At 33.0% G+C, this 16,748-nt stretch overlaps 1 long non-coding RNA gene across 6 annotated transcripts; it reads left to right on the top strand.

The window, feature by feature from the left end:
- Positions 1–12,711: 12,711 nt before the first annotated feature.
- On the top strand, positions 12,712–16,748 carry LOC112710576 (uncharacterized). 6 transcript variants are annotated; one of them, XR_011865462.1, is made up of 8 exons: positions 12,712–13,161; positions 14,095–14,164; positions 14,245–14,563; positions 14,644–14,755; positions 14,836–14,922; positions 15,783–15,884; positions 15,995–16,107; positions 16,503–16,748. It is a non-coding gene; the product is annotated as an uncharacterized lncRNA (long non-coding RNA). The 6 variants fall into 6 exon arrangements; XR_011865463.1 differs by having other exon boundaries at positions 12,747–13,161; positions 15,747–15,884; XR_011865467.1 differs by lacking the exon at positions 14,644–14,755 and having other exon boundaries at positions 12,747–13,161.

The following is a 16,748-nucleotide window of genomic DNA, read 5'->3' as shown; positions in this document are numbered from 1 at the left end:
TGAGATCTTGGGCAGTAGCAAGGGTTGTGGTTTGTCCCACTTGCTCCAGGTCAAAGATTGTGACACCTGGATAGTAGCGGCAGTAGTGGTGAATCCACTCGCTCCAGGTTGAGCTTTTAAACACCCGCCTGGGTAGTATCCACAATAGTGGTTATTCCACTGACTCTGGGTTGAGCGGGTAGTAGCAAGGGGGTTGTAGCTCAAACCTACTTTCTCCGCGATGGGTGTTTCTGTCCATGGTTAGCTACCAGGACGTGTCGGGTTGGCTATATAACCGACAGATGATATCATCAGCCATAGGGCAGGCATGCATCATTTGCATATGTTTGAATTGTTTGGGTTTGCTTATTTATTTTGGATTGCTATATCATATATGCTATGTTACCTGATTATGTGCTACTTGTTCTACTTGTACTTTAATTGTATATTACTTGTCTGTATTGCTTGTGTTTGTACAACTGAGAGGTCCCTCATGCTGGTGTCGGTGGACACTGAGGGCTATGCTTGATGAGATGAGTTGATGGTGTAATTGAATAATGACAATGACTATTGAATGAGATAATTTGAGTTCCCTGGATAGACGCAGTGAAGTGATTTCACTTGCTCCAGGTGAGAGTATGAAGTATTAATATAGAATTGCTGAGACAAAAATAACTGGTGATGGTTTTGTTTATGACCCTGATTCTGATTCGTTGGGGAGTTAGAAAGAGTTGAAAAGCATGAAAGATATGATTTAGAGTTAGCATTCCCTTATGACAGTTGCTTGTTTATGGATTAGCGAGAACATAGGGTGAATATTTGGTGAAAGGAAGTTTAGGATGCTTAGTGAGTTTTTATTGCAGTGCATTGTATTTATTTGGCACTTTTACCGTACTGAGAACCCACGGGTCGGGGGTTCTCATTCCGTATATATCTCTTGTTTTTCAGATACATGTCCAGGTGCTTAGAAGTGAGCTGTGGTTCATCTGAGAGGTGGCGAAGATCTTTACATTCTCCACTTTATATTTTGCTTAGAATCTCTCCACCTTTATTTTGAAGAACTTATATTATGAATTAAACTCTTTTGAACTTTCCTATAGAGGCTCTGATGTTTCTTTTCGGAGAGATTAGGAGATTCTGTTGTCAACTACTGTTATACTGTACCCTAGTCGACCTAAATTTCACGGGCCGCAACTAGTGACTATTTGCTTATGTTATATATCTATATATTGTCCTTCTCTTAATCTTCTTTATGCCTTTATTTGTATATCACTTTCAACTTCACGCTTTACCTTTTAGTTGTCGAAACGTGAGTGATACGTCTTCGCGATTTTATTTTACTCTATTTTCAGGCTTCACGATTAATACTCCTTTCGAAATTACCTATATTTATGTATTAAAAATCTACCTGATAATCATACTACCATAATATCATTGACTTATGACTCGAGCATAAGGATTTGAATATTAGGGTGTTACACATTAATTATCGCTAAAGCCGTTTCTCAACAAGTAAAACAGGCTCCTAAGCATTTTACTCCTAAAATAAATCTTAAAATTAAAGAGGAGATCAAACAATTAAGTAAAGCTTAGTTTATTCGGATTGCCCGTTGATAGGCAAAATTGTGACTCATACTTTTCACAACTCGAACAATTCCTAGCAATGGCTCCAAAAACTTGGTGCACAATACTATGGTTCACACACATTCTTCACAACTTCGCACAACTAACCAACAAGTGCACTGGGTCGTCCAAGTAATAAACCTTACGTGAGTAAGGGTCGATCCCACGGAGATTGTTGGTATGAAGCAAGCTATGGTCATCTTGTAGATCTCAGTCAGGCGGATTCTAATGGTTACAATAGTTTTCGAATATAAAGATAAATAAAGCATAAAATATATATAGAGATACTTATGTAATTCATTGGTGGGAATTTCAGATAAGCGCATGAATATAATGTGTTCCTTTTGAATCTCTGCTTTCCTACTACTTTCATCAAATCATTCTTACTCTTTTCCATGGCAAGCTATATGTTGGGGGATCACCGTTGTCAATAGCTACCGTCTGTCCTCTCAGTGAAAATGGTCCAAATGCACTATCACCGCACGGCTAATCATCTGTCGGTTCTCGATCATGTAAGAATAGGATTTACTATCCTTTTGCGTTGTCACCATGCCTTACAGTCGCGAGTTTGAAGCTCGTCACAGTCATTCAATCTCTGAATCCTACTCGGAATACCACATACAAGGTTTAGACTTTCCGGATTCTCAAGAATGCTGCCAATGGATTCTAGCTTATACCACGAAGATTCTGATTAAGGAATCCAAGAGATATTCATTCAAGCTTATTTGCATGTAGAACGAAAGTGGTTGTCAGGAACACGTTCATAAGTGAGAATGGTGATGAGCGTTACATAATCATCACATTCATCAGGTTCTTGGGTGCTAATGGATGTCTTAGAATAAGAATAAGTGTGAATTGAATAGAAGAACAATAGTACTTTGCATTAATACTCGAGGAACAGCAGGGCTTCACACCCTTAATCTATGGTGTGTAGAAACTCCACCGTTGAAAATACATAAGTGATAAAGGTGTTCATTGGTTCCGGCCCCAGAGAGGGAACCAGGATAACCAAGACTTCATGGTTCAAAAAGACCAAATGGTCTAAGAAAGACCCCCAATACAATAGTAAAAAGTTCTATTTATACTAAACTAGCTACTAGGGTTACAGAGATAAGTAATTGATGTAGAAATCCACTTCCGGGGCCCACTTGGTGTGTGCTTGGGCTGAGCTTGAGCTTTACACGTGCAGAGGCTTCTCTTGGAGTTAAACGCCAAGTTGTAACGTATTTTCGGCGTTAAACTCTGGTTTGTGACGTGTTTCTGGTGTTTTACTCTAGAATGCAGCATGAAACTGGTGTTGAACGCCAGTTTGCGTCATCTAAACTCAAATAAAGTATGGACTATTATATATTTCTGGAAAGCCCTGTATGTCTACTTTTCAACGCAATTGAGAGCGTGGCATTTAGAGTTCTGTAGCTCCAGAAAATCTGTTTCGAGTGCAGGAAGGTCAGAATCCAACAGAATCTATAGTCCTTTTTCAGCCTCCTATCAGATTTTTGCTCAGGTCCCTCAATTTCAGGCAGAAAATACCTGAAATCACAAAAAAAAAACACGAACTCATAGTAAAGTCTAGAAATGTGAATTTTACATAAAAAATAATAAAAAACATCCCTAAAAGTAGCTAGATCCAACTAAAAACTACCTAAAAACAATGCCAAAAAGTGTATAAATTATCCGCTCATCACCCGTTATGTCGATTGGGTGTCAAACATTTAATGAAGAAAAATGGAAAGTTGCATGTTTGTATCAATTTTCGAGATTTGAACAATCCAACTTCTAAAGATGAGTATTTTATGCATGTGGCAGACATGCTAATTAATTCTGCAATTGGTAATAAAATCTTAAATTTTATGGATGGATATTCTGTATATAATAAAATCTTTATTGTTGAGAAAGATGTGTCGGAGACGGCCTTTCGATGCCCAGGTGCTTTAGGTACCTATGAATGGGTGATAATGCCTTTTGGTTTAAATAATGCAGGAGAAACATATCAACTTGCTATGAATGCAATTTTCCATAAATATATTAGAAAATTTATAGAGGTTTATATCGATGATGTGATGCTTAAATCGAACTCCATTGATCAACATCTTGATTATTTGTGCAAAGCCTTTGATACAATGCGTCGAAAATAATTAAAAATGAATCCCTTAAAATGTGCATTTGGTGTATCTGCGGAGAATTTATTAGGTTTTGTAGTTTAGAAAAAAGGAATTACATTTGATCAAAATAAGGCTAAAACAATCTAGGAATTTCCACCCCTAAAGTCAAAAAAGGAAGGTTAATCTTTTCTGGAAAAAAGTCAAATTAAAAGAATATGTATGGACTTAGGAACATCAAGAGGCATTTGATTCGATCAAGGCTTACCTTTCTAATGCACCTAGCATGGCTACAGTTCGTCCTTTAGAGCCTTTGAAATTGTATGGTGCAGCTTCGACAAATATAATTGGATGTATGCTAGCGCAGGATGATGAAGCAGAGAATGAAAGAGCTATTTATTATTTAAGTAGGGTTTTGTCTGATATTGAGGACAAGATATTCTCCAATTGAGAAGTTGTGTTTCTCCCTTTATTATGCTTGTACAAAGCTTAAATATTACATGATAGCCAAAACTATCAGGGTTATTGCACAAATAGACTTTGTTAAAGACATGTTATCTTATCCAATTTTGCGTGGTCGAATTGGCGAATTGATGCTTGTCTTGACAAAATTTTATTTACAGTGTGTCCCTACTAGGGCAGTTAAAGGTTAAGTCATTGCAAATTTCTTGATCGGTCAACCAGATAATCTTAATGACCAGGGGATAAATATTGTTGAAGTCAAACCTTAAAAATTGTATTTCGATAGATCAAAGCATAAAGATGGTGTTGGTGCTGGCATTTTGATTATGTCCTCAAAAGGAGTCCATCAAAATTTTTGTTTGAATTAAAATATCCATGTTTGAATAATGCGGCTGAGTATGAGGCTTTGATATTGGGTTGGAAATATTGATTACCAAGGGGGCACAAGATGTTCAGATTTTAGGAGATTCTCAATTAGTTTTAAAGCAGTTATCGAAAGAAGTTAAGTGTACAAGTGAGGTGTTAGAAAAATATTTGTCAACAGCATGGAAATTATTCATCTTGTTTCGAAAAGTATTACTAATACAGATTCGAGAATTTGAAATGAAGTGACAAATGAATTAGCTCATACTATTACAAAATACAAAATTTTTCATAGAACTTTAGAGAATTTGGCAACGATGCAACAAATTCTTGTGTCTATTGAAGAATGAGAAATCTTGGTGATTGATGAGTGGGATGATAATAATTGGAAAAAACTTATTACTAAGTATTTAAAAAATCTTAATGTTCACGTTGATCGAAAAACAAAATTAAGGGCAATGAATTTTTTAATGATGGGAGAGGAATTATATTAAAAAAGGTGTCGAAGGAAGCCTAATGAGATGTTTGGGCAAGTCTAAAGCAACAGTTGCTCTTGGAGAAGTTCATGAGGATATTTGTGGAGCGCATCAAGCAGGTAAAAGAATGAAATGGGTATTACGGTATGATCGAGTGTTTTGGTTGACCATGATTAAAGATTGCATCGAATATGCAAAAACATGCCAAGAATGTCAAAAGCATGGTGTAATATAACAAATACCTGCCTCCGAATTGCACTCGATCATTAAACCCTGGCCATTTAGAGGTTGCGCTTTAGACTTGATTGGTATGATTCATCCTCCATCATCGAAAAATCATAATTTTATTTTGGTAGCAATAGATTATTTTACTAAGTGGATATAAGCTATTCGTTTAAAAGAATTCGCTCAAAATAAAATTATCGATTTTATTGAGAAAAATATAATCCATCGTTTTAGAATTCCTCAAAATTTAAGTACTGATCAAGTAACCATGTTTACTGGTCGACGCATAAATAATTTTGAAGCATTAAGAAATATAAAAATGATAACTTCGACCTCATATTATGCACAAGAAAAAGGTCAAGTTGAGGCCGCAAATAAAATTTTGATTAATTTAATCAAAAAATAAATCGGTAAAAAACCACGTACTTGGCACAAGATATTAAGTCAAGTTTTATGGGCTTATCAGAATTCTTTGAGAGGATTGATAAATATGTCTCCTTATAAATTGGTTTATGGCCATGATGTCGTGTTGTTTTTAGAAATTAATCTTAATACTATGCGGGTGATGAAACAAGATGATTTGCCAATTGAAGATTATTGGAATGCTAATTCGATGAATTAAATAATTTAGATCGTGAGCATATCCTTGAACTTGATAATCTTATTCGTCAAAAGGAGAGTATGACTCGTGTTTATAATCGACATGTAAAGGAAATAGTTTTTCATATTGGTGAATTAATTTTAAAAACAATTCTTCCATTAAGAAAAAATCAAGGGTTTATTGAAAGTGGTCCCCTAATTGGGAGGGACCTTATCAAGTAATCAAGTTGTATTCAAGAAATACTAATAAAATCAAACATATTGATAGTGGTGTCAAAATCAAATCGATCAATGGAAAATATTTAAAACAGTATTGATGTCTGAAGGATAATATTTGAAATAAAGAACAAAGTGTCGATAACATAAAGATAATAAAGGATAAGTAAGTGAAAACAAAATACAAAGAAACTTGGCATTCCAAGTCTTTATAGATAAGGCTCCAAGAGTTCTTCTATTTCGAATGTGATATACACTATTTCCTCATCAATCGAGTTGTAGACAACAACTTCTTTATGCTCTTCAAGTTATAACTTTTTGTATTTCCTCCTGATTTCATCTCGAGTGCTCTCCATTTTGCATAGTTCTCGATTGATGTCTCTTTTCTTTTTATTAGCTTTGAGGAAAAGTCTTCGCAGTGGAGCTTCGTCTGGGCAAACTTGGGCAAGTTCCTTTTTAAGCTCTTTCTTTCGTCGAGCTAATTGTTCGAGAGCCCTAGCTGCGTGGGCAATATTTGCTTCATATTTGTTGTAAGTTTTTTGTGTTAATACAAATGAAGCTTCAAGTTATTCAGATTCTATCTCCATTTCTACCATGCCTTTCTTATTATTGGTGAGCTTGTTGTGAGAAATAAATAAGCTATTATCAATTTTCTTGAATTTCTTCACTTGCTCGGAGAAGTAGATAGGTACTCGATACTCAAGAGTTGTGCTCAGAATGTCAGAGAGCAAAGTATTTAGATCATCTCGATTTATCCATTCATCAATGGTGTGCTTTGAAAGATGAAGAAGCATCTTTAAACTTTCAAGGGTCTGGGGTGTTAACTCTTTCAAAAATTCAAATTCAGGTAATTTGTTGGTGGATGAAAATTGAGAAGCCACTTCTATTTTGTAACATAAACTTGAAATAGCAGAAGCATTTCTTCTAAATTGGCCTCTTGTGGGCTAGAATCTTTGTCTGGTGCAAATTGTTTGCATTCTTATTGTGGATTGGTACCGGGATCAACTCCATCAACAATGTTGTATGTATCATTAGCTTGCGTATCAACATTGGAGCCAGTTTATTGTCTTCCCTGTGTTCTTTAGTTGGACTATTTTCCATGGATCTTTTTAGGAAAAGGTTCTTTTTCGGTGGTCTGACCTTTCGAAGGACTTCCTTTGTCTTGTTGATCTTTGAAGTCAGTTTCTTTGACATGTCTTCCTTTGTCCTGTTGATCTTTGAAGTCAGTTTCTTCGACAGGTTGACTAACCTCTTTCTTATCATGTAAATAATATGATAAGACATGTCCACTTGATGAGAAAGATGTTGAAAGTTCTTTTTTCTACTGTACAAGAGATTTGGTTTCGATTGGTGTTATGTTCAAAGCCGAGGATAATTTATGAGGGAATTTTTTGACCTGTAATGATTTTAGTTACTTGGCTTGAGAATTGGTCTCGAAATTATAACAAATATGTTTTGTAAATGGAAATAGTAATAACTGTTGAAATACCTTAGCTTCTCGAGGATGAGAGCTTGATGAGTGTGATGAGCTTGATGAATTGTCAGAATTTGAGCAGTTTGAGGTAGTAGAGAATTCATTGGAATTGCTAGGAGTCCCTCTTGAGGATGAATTGATGGATTTATCAGTAGATTCTGGAATGGAGAAGTCTCCCTAAATGGAAGTGTGTCAAATGTATGTAAAGAGAATGGATTTTTGTTGAAAGCAAGTAGTACTTATATTTGCATAAAAGATGAATTTAAAGTTGTTCCAGATACCTTGCTGGTTTGAGAAACTTTTGGCGGGACTTTATGCATCTTTTTTCCCTTCTGGTATGTGATGACATAACCTTTCTTTTTGAGAGTTTCAAAGTTAGTACTTCGATTATGCCTAGAAAAGATTTTATAAGTCCCTTGGAGATATCTTCTAGTGATCAATCGTAGTGGGAGTAATAGTCTTCCACCATTATTTGACGAAGGACTTAGTAACATAACTACTACAAATAAAAGAGAGAGGGAAGTAGCTACTTTGATTTTCTATTTCTTTCTTCCTTTTAAAGTTTATCTGGCCTAAAGGAGAAGTCTTGCTTGGGAATGGTACTGGAATAGCTTGAGAGAAATTCATTTGTCTTGCTACATAATGGGTAGCATGAAGAGTGACTCAGAATCGGTCTTTCTTGTATTGAGGAATGCCTGTTGGTATCAGCTAAACAGTGAAAAAGTTCGACCACATTTCATCATTCAGACGTTGTGCCTCTGCATCTTCATCTTTTTGAACTATGGGACATCAAAACCAAGTTACTCCACATTTGCGGTCAACGAAGGGAGAAAAATTTAAGTTTTCATTTTGGAAACTAGTGCTCGAGTGAACTTTTGAAAATACTTCCCAGAAGAACTCATTGGTGGAATGTGAATGAGTGAAATTTGGTTGCATCTAAAGGAATCATTCCTTTATGTTTCATGTGCTTTTCGAAGACAGTGTGTAGCTAAAGTTGTAGTAACTAGAGAGGTCCTCTGGCACTAACAAAAGATTTGCTTTGAAGGCTATCAACCATCTGCCCTAGCTCATCATAAAGATTTCCTAACAGTAATTTGGCTAGGTTGAGTTTATGTTTCTCATGAATAAGAGAATCCATTCTAATGTATAGTTTTTGTGTCGAAGCACTTCTTGAGCAAAAAATTATAGCTTTGAGCCAGTAGTATAAGAAGGCGACATGTTCATCTGTGATTGGGCTATTATCTTTTCCCATGTTTTCCTTTATAAATTCTCCATAAGAGCGTTTTTCAATAATGTTATACTTGTGCTCAGGTTTCATGTTGAAAGTAAGCACAGGGCCAATTGGTGAGAGCCCGATAATGGCTGCTACATCAAAGAGTGTGGGTCCAACAATACCACATGGTAAATGAAAGTTGTTAGTGATTTTGTTTCAAAAATATAATGCAGCACCAATCATCCAATGGGGTGTTGAAGGTTAAAAATGTGAGAGTCGAAGAAGATCATAAATTCCTCGAAATTTCCATCGTTCTTCTTAGAGGTTTCGAGTCTTTTAAACCAGGAGAAAAGGTCCACATTCTTGAAAGTGATTTTTGGATTGTTGCGGCATGGTCGAGCATGGTCAACAAAGGGAGCTACGAATAGATCTTGTTTAATTAGTAAGTCTTGGCCTTCGCAACTAGAAAAGTAATGAGAGACTTTCTTTGCTTGTTCAAGAGAATTTAGGGGACTAAGAAATCAATGAAGTTCGTTTTCAACGGAGAAAGGGAAAAAGACCTTCTTTTCATTCTCAGTATTGATCGGATCTTCGATGACGGTATCTGTTGTATTTAAAAGGATCTTCAAATTTGATTGTTCAATAACCCTTATGGTTGTCTGTTCTTTTTCTTGTTCTGATGTTTGTTTTTCTTTGACTTTTGCTGAAATAGTCGCGAGAGAAGTTGAGGCATCCATTTCTGTACAGTTTGAATAGAAATGAATTTAATCATTAGTTTTCTGAATTTAATAAAAATGTAAAAGAAAAATTGCATGATATTGTGCGAATCCCAAAGATTAGGTATTTTTATGAATAAGAATTTTAACAAAAACTGGTTAAGAAAATAGAAGTGTTTAAAATAACATAAGATTAAGATGAGGTGGAATGTACCAGGAAAACGCAGAAGAGTAGTAAAATTTGAAGCTTGGAGTTCTTCGCGATAATGATGATGGAAGGAGAGGTGAAAAGGAAAATTGTTGAAGGTAATTGGTTTTGGAAACTTTTGAATCTAGAAGGAGAAGGAGATTTTTATTAAATATATAATTCTGAAAAATTGAAGTGCAGAAGAGAGAGAAGAGAGTAATTAATTAGTGACACGTGAGATGTGCGTAACTAATGGGATCATGCTAATAGAGATGGTTATCAAATATGTGAATGGACCTTCTCTATTCACTATTTGTTTATCTCGAATTTAAGATAAATCTTGTTTAGGATTAATTATTTCATCTTTAAAAAGATTTCGATGATAATAATAATCTTAAAGGACAATTTGTTAGCCGAAGAAATTTGTGAATTGAAATGTTGTTGGTCAAACTTGCAAGGATGTTAGCTCGAAAAATAGGTGTCGATAGAAAGGGGTCACGATCTGCCATAACTTGTCGAAGAATGAGGCTGACAGATAACGTATTAAGATTGATGGTGTATTGCACAAGGGTAGTTACTTGGCTTTGCACTTGGCAGAAATAGTTATTTTTCGGACTTCTCAGAGGTGACATTTGACAGCAGAAAATTGGTCGAATTGGTCTATAAATTAACGAGGCTCAAAAGAAGTAAGAGGTTGAAATTTATCTTAAAAAACACTCTTGTACACTCACATCCTAACAACAAATTTTTGAATTTGTCTGGAGTTTATTTCTATAAGATTCCTTCCATATTTTTCAATTAATATCTTTACATTTTCTTTTTATTTCTTTTAAGTTCTCTTCCTACAGTTTACTTTTCTTTTGCAAAGCCCTTTTCTTTCTTCTTTTAAATTATGCATTGTCATTTATATTTCAAAGTCCTTTGACTTTGTTGAAAACATTGATTATTTTCTTTAAATTGAAGTTATACACTCTTTTTTTCTGTAATTTTAGATTTAAGCAATTTAATTTTAATTTACATTTGTATTTTTTTTTCTTTTACTTGTTTAAAATGAAGTCTTTAGTGCATATAAAAATTGATATTTACAAAAGATAAGTAAATTTTACCCTCAAATTATATATATGAACAAAAAAATTTAATGAAAGTATTTTACCAAAATAAAAATCAAAGAAAGTTGAACAATATTTCAGACTGAATTTTAATGATTAACAAATATTTTTTAAAACTTTCTTTAAACTTTTTCTTCTTTATAATATTAATAACAATTTTTGATGTCAAATAATAATTATTTCTTTATGCTAAATCCATTAGAATAATAAAAAATTAATTTTACTATCTAAAATATCGTTATAAAGAAGGAAAAATTTAAAAAAATAATATATTACTAATTTTATAATCAAATTATGCTATATGTCATTCTTTTATTATAAATAAAATCTAATTTTTTCTTTAAAATTAGAGTATTCTGTCCTTTCTTTTTTTTCTCAATCTCTTTCTTTCATTCACTCACTCACTCTATTTCTTTTATATATCATTATCAATGACTAATTAATCTATTGTTTATATCTAATTTTGCAACAAAATTATCAGATAGCATCTCCTGATTATAATTGGATTACAATATTTCTCGCTTTTTTTCTGAACTTGGAAATTCACTTCTTATAATTCTCCATTCAATTTTAATCTCATTGCTCTTTCAAGGGCAACATCTAATTTCTCTCCTCGTCACCCCCTAGCTTAATTCTTTAGTTCCTCTCTTGTTTCAACATTTATCCCTTCTCACCTCCTTTCTTATATTGGTTGATATGCTTTTTTACTTTCAGCATGTGTGTTTTTCTTTTTCAATGTCTCATGAACATGAGAGAAATATGGTCAGTGACTATGAATTTGGTAATTAGTTTAACTTATTATAATGAGTGATTGGTTCAACTTATTGTAGTGATTGATGAATTATTGTTTTATTTTTTTTCTTGCATATTACATATTTGAATTTTGATGGAATGTTTTATCTTATAAACTAATTTATTATATTCTTTAGTATTATTTATTTGCATGTTATATGTTTGATGAATTATTTTACAAAATTAAAAAGTTTTTTCTCTTCTCTCTTTCTATCTTTTTCATTCATTTACTCATTTTATCATTTTTATATATCATTATCAATTAGGACTGGCAATTCAGGAAACGAATCCTCTCAATTTTTTTTAACATTTAAGAGAATAAAATGTGATCTCTCACTATTAATTTTATAAGTGGGACAAAAAATAAATATGAGAGAGAAAGCAATGAAGAGTATATATAGAAAAGGAGTGAGAATTGAACCCACAACCTTTCTCATGTAATAACTTAAAATAAATGAGCAACCACTAAACTAGTTAGTTAATATAATCATTTTAAGCGTTAGTTTTTTATTTTTTTATTTTATTAATATGTATAAAATTCGAAATGATTGAATTTTATATTTATTTTGAAAAAAAAATTGATATTTTTACGGGTAGGATAGGATTTAGAACTTTAGGGTACGGATAGGGTTAGGGTTGAGAGATTTTCAACCCGCGGGTAGGGTAGGGTAGAGTCCAAATCCTATCATACCCTAACCATTACCAACCTTATTATCAATGATTAATTATAATTTTGATAATTAAAATATATAATATGACATTCTCTAATTGCATTCAAATTAAATTAAATTAAAATTGAAATATAGTTATATCATATATTACATTTATATATATATATATATATTACTAACTAATTTAATAACTAAAATATATCATATGCCATTCTCTTATTAAAATTTAGAGAAAATATTTTTCTCCAAAATTAATAAACCTCCTTCGTATATTCTCTTATCTACTTTTCGTTTTTTTATTTCTCTCTATCTTTTTCACTCTATATAATTTATAATTTATATTTTATATTAGTAATCTAACACTACAAGAAATATTAGTTTTAGCGACTAACTTTTAGTGGCAATAACTTAATAGCTGCTGTTTGTTTTATTTAAATTGTGTTTTTATGGCAATTATATATTTACCACTAATGATATATATTATAATGGCAATTATTATTATTGCCACTACAAAATATATAAAAAATACTTTTAGTTAGAATTTTTTGGTGTTATGGCTACTAGTATTCTTACTAAAACTTCTTTTTCATAACAATTGCCTAATTAAAGAACAGAAAGAGACATTGCCTGAAACAGAGATAGAAGAGAGAGAGCTCACCGCTAAAATTCTAAGTTCGTCGCCGTCGCCGTCGGCATCGCCGCTGCAGTTCCAAAGGCTTCTGGAATCGAGCAAAGGCTCCTTTTCCACCTCTGAGATCGAGAGAAAGGCATCTCCTCCGCGAACGATTCTTTGGACTTGATTTTCATCTGATCCGCCTCAGATCCGTATCGTAGTTTGTCTCAGATCTATGCGCCAAAGTCTTTCAGCCACCGTTGCTGCTCTTGTCGCAACACCACACCTCCGCCGCTCGCACCGCCTCCGTTCTTGCTCGTAGACGCATAAGATCGTCGCCGCGGTAGGTCTTCTCTGTTTATTTTTTTTTATTTTGGTTTGAATATTCAGAAGCATGTGATTTTCTCTCTGTTATTACTTTTTCTCTATTTGCGTGCTTGATCCTAATCAATCTGGCATATCAAGCTAAAATCGAAGTGTTTAAGTATTTCAGATTCTAATTTTTTGTTTGCTCTGTCTTCTCCGTTCTTGCTTGCTTGCGCTGTTCTTGCTTGCCTGCTCCGTTTATATTTGGATTTTGGTTTAAATGTTTGAAATACTTTCTGCAGAGTTTCATTAAGATTATGTTTGTATTATTGCTCAGAATATAAGAATAGAGGGTAAAATGGATTAAAGCTACACCTATCATTAAAGATTTGGCGATTCTAATGTCAAGTACAACTATTTCTACACCTATTTCTTTGGTATTTTCTAAATCTTCTCTGCATTGTGATGACTGGGGTTAGAATAAAGAATTAAAAGTGAAATAATGTTGTACAAATTGAAATTGCATTTGTTCTTATAAAATATTTTTTAATGCTAATACAATTTCTTTTGGGATCAAAACTAGAACTATTATATAGCCTCACTGCTTAAGTGCTGATTAACTTATTCTATGAAACTGATATTGACCTTGTATTGGTGGTTGAGTATTTGGATTCTTGTCATGGATATCATCTTTGTTCCATGCTTACTGATTGCTAGGTGCACTCAAGCATGTTAAGTTGAAGCATGGCACAGACAATATTAAAGATCTCTAGTATGAATTTTTCTTTATATTTGGATTTCAGTTTGTCCCTTTGAAATAATTGCGAGACACTTGATTTAATATTTTGTCAGCTTATTTGGTTTCTAGTTGAATCCACCATTCGATTATAAGCTTCAAATTCAGTTTTTAAATTTACTTTTTCATTTTAATTTGCTTTGTAGTGAATGTCACTGCTTATTCTTTTAACAGGAAAACCAAAAAATTTCAAAGGCTGTTTTGTTGAAGGACTTGTATATGAAAATTGAGAGAATGAAAGAAGGTACATTCAACATTATCATCTTAAGTTTTGGAATATAGGGAGAATCTTGTATCAGACCTTTTTTTCCAAAATGAATGCAGATGTGCGGGCTGCTAGGGAAAAGAATGGTGTATACATTTCTCACGAAAGATTTACCAAGGAAGAAGCTAAAAAGAAAGTCAAGCATACTTGTTTTCAATATCTACATATCTACATCATTCTTTGATAAGAATAATAAGATCAAGGATGTCTACACTCCCAAGTTTTTAGCGGAAAGCTCAAATAATAAGATTAAGGATGTTCTGTATCTTGTGATATTTCCTATTTCAGTTTCCGCAATCTAATATTGGCTTGTTATCTATTTAGGCAAAAGATGAGAGGATAGAGCAATTAGAGAATGACCTCAGCCTTAGTCAAAAGGTATTCCCTGGAGTATATCAGGTTGACATTTTTCTATTCAGATTAAGAGTATCTTGTCTCAAATTAAACTACCGCTTCAGAAAAAATTAGAAAAAACTAGCAACTCCTTGCGAGATCTCCAAGAGAACTACAGACTGGTAGTTTCAACATTGAAGGAGAAGGAACATACAATTTCCAAGCTATTGAAATCAGGTTTATCAATTGTCGCATGCTGGCACATTTGTGCTGTTTTTGTTCAGTATATATGATTTGCTTTATTTTATCTCCAACAGAAAATGCCTTAGTCGGGTGTGCAAAAGAAATGTGTACTGATCTGCAGATCGCATCAGATCATATTGATTTACTATCCTCAAAATTAGGTATGATTTACTTTGCTCTGAACTTTGATGACCACCATAAGAAATAGGTACTCTTCATTTCTGTTGTCGCATTCGCCCTTCGTTGACTCCATTGTTGTAGCTACATAATTTTATTGAAGGGCTCTTTACTTCTCTCATAAAGAGTAGTGGTTGTGTTTGGTTTCTTCTTAAGGACAAAGCCCTAATACAGCGGGTGGTAGGACAAACCTATTGGAAACTGTTCGGACTTCAGACTCTATTCCTTTTATTTTTTTTTTTTGGAAACTGTTTTAAGTTTCTGAAAATGTTTACTTTACTGAAACTTGTGACTAATCTAGTGGAGTTAAAGAGTGTTAACTGCTTGTTGCTACACTTAGTCAAAATCATAACTTCCTTTGTTAAAATCCAGCAGAAGGATCCTTGCTTTAGGTAAATCTTCAGCACCTTTCCAATTTTTAATGCATTTGTTTTATTGAAATATTTTATTTATTTTATTTTATTTTTGATAAAATTGTTATAAGTGTTGCTTATTTGAAAATTGTGATTTTTTCTTTCATGTAGAGCGAAATCTGGTGAATCTTCTCTTTTAGAGGAGATTCTTTCTATGCTTTATTGCATGGCAATCGTGAGCTTTTATTTTTATTAATTTTAAAGTAGACAGTTACACACTAGAATTAGGGTTCAATTTAGTATGTTTCTTATTTTTATTTTTAGATATCAATTTATCTCATAAATGTTTTATACTGTGATGGATACAATTAATTCGTAGAATCTTTGTAGGTAATTTCTCACCCTGTTTTTCTTCAATTCAATTAACACTGATTTGATTTCCCCTATCAATGCAGTTTATAATTTTTTTGGAAAATTTTCATTTGCTGAAGGATGTTTTGCTGCTTAACTTGATGGAGCTTTGTAGAATGTGGAAAGCTAGTTAGCTTTCTAGCTGCAAATAACTTGAATCCGCTATCTTATCTATCATAAGTGTATGAGAGATTTTTAATAGAGACTCAAACATTAGAATGATTAACAGCAAATGATTAACATGCATATAGACAAGATCTAACAAATTTAACTGTATGGCATGTGATGGCAGGTGAGATACAAGGGGCCTATTAAATAAAAATTACTACAACTGCCATGGCTTTGTTGCTAACCAGTAGGAACAATGAATTGGCAAGAGTAAATATACTAGGCCATCTAATTAAGGTATTACAATATTATATTGATTCAATATATTTGTTTAAACATTCTTTTCGAAGTGGCTGCTGAGTAGTTGAGCTTATTTGCTTTTCAAAGTCTAATGTGAGAATAACGACAAAATCAAAAGTTAAATCAACTTCAAATCAATGGGTAATGTTGCCATTTTCTACAAAGGTAACTCCATTTTATTACATATAGAACCTTAAATTGCATATGATATTATTGTTATCATGAGGCCAAATAGAAGGTTCGTATTTAGCAATAATTTGACGATTTATTGTTTGATTTTTACTATAATTATTGTTATCATTAGAAACTAAATTCAATGCATTACATTGAATTTAGCAGGAGGAATTTAAGGTCCTAATTATTGTTGTTGAAAATGATGAATTTTTTTCCAGAGGAAGGAGCACTTTGATGAATGTTGATGATGTGATTATTGAAACAAGTCTTGGCAAGATCTATCTAGACTATGATGACAGAGGAAAGAGAGAAAAGAGGGATTAGTTTATAGCCTAACTTGATGTAATATAGTTATAGGCTTATAGCATTTTTGTTGTTTAAATTTGTAACATGATTTATTATTTTTCAAGAGAATTTTGTATATCAATATTTTGAGTTTAATGAAATATCTCATTTTGTAGTAA

The sequence above is a fragment of the Arachis hypogaea genome, chromosome 9 (assembly GCF_003086295.3).
Source record: "Arachis hypogaea cultivar Tifrunner chromosome 9, arahy.Tifrunner.gnm2.J5K5, whole genome shotgun sequence".
NCBI lineage: Eukaryota > Viridiplantae > Streptophyta > Magnoliopsida > Fabales > Fabaceae > Arachis > Arachis hypogaea.
The sequence above is the reverse complement of the archived record's forward strand: the minus strand, read 5'-3'. Positions and strand labels throughout refer to the sequence as shown.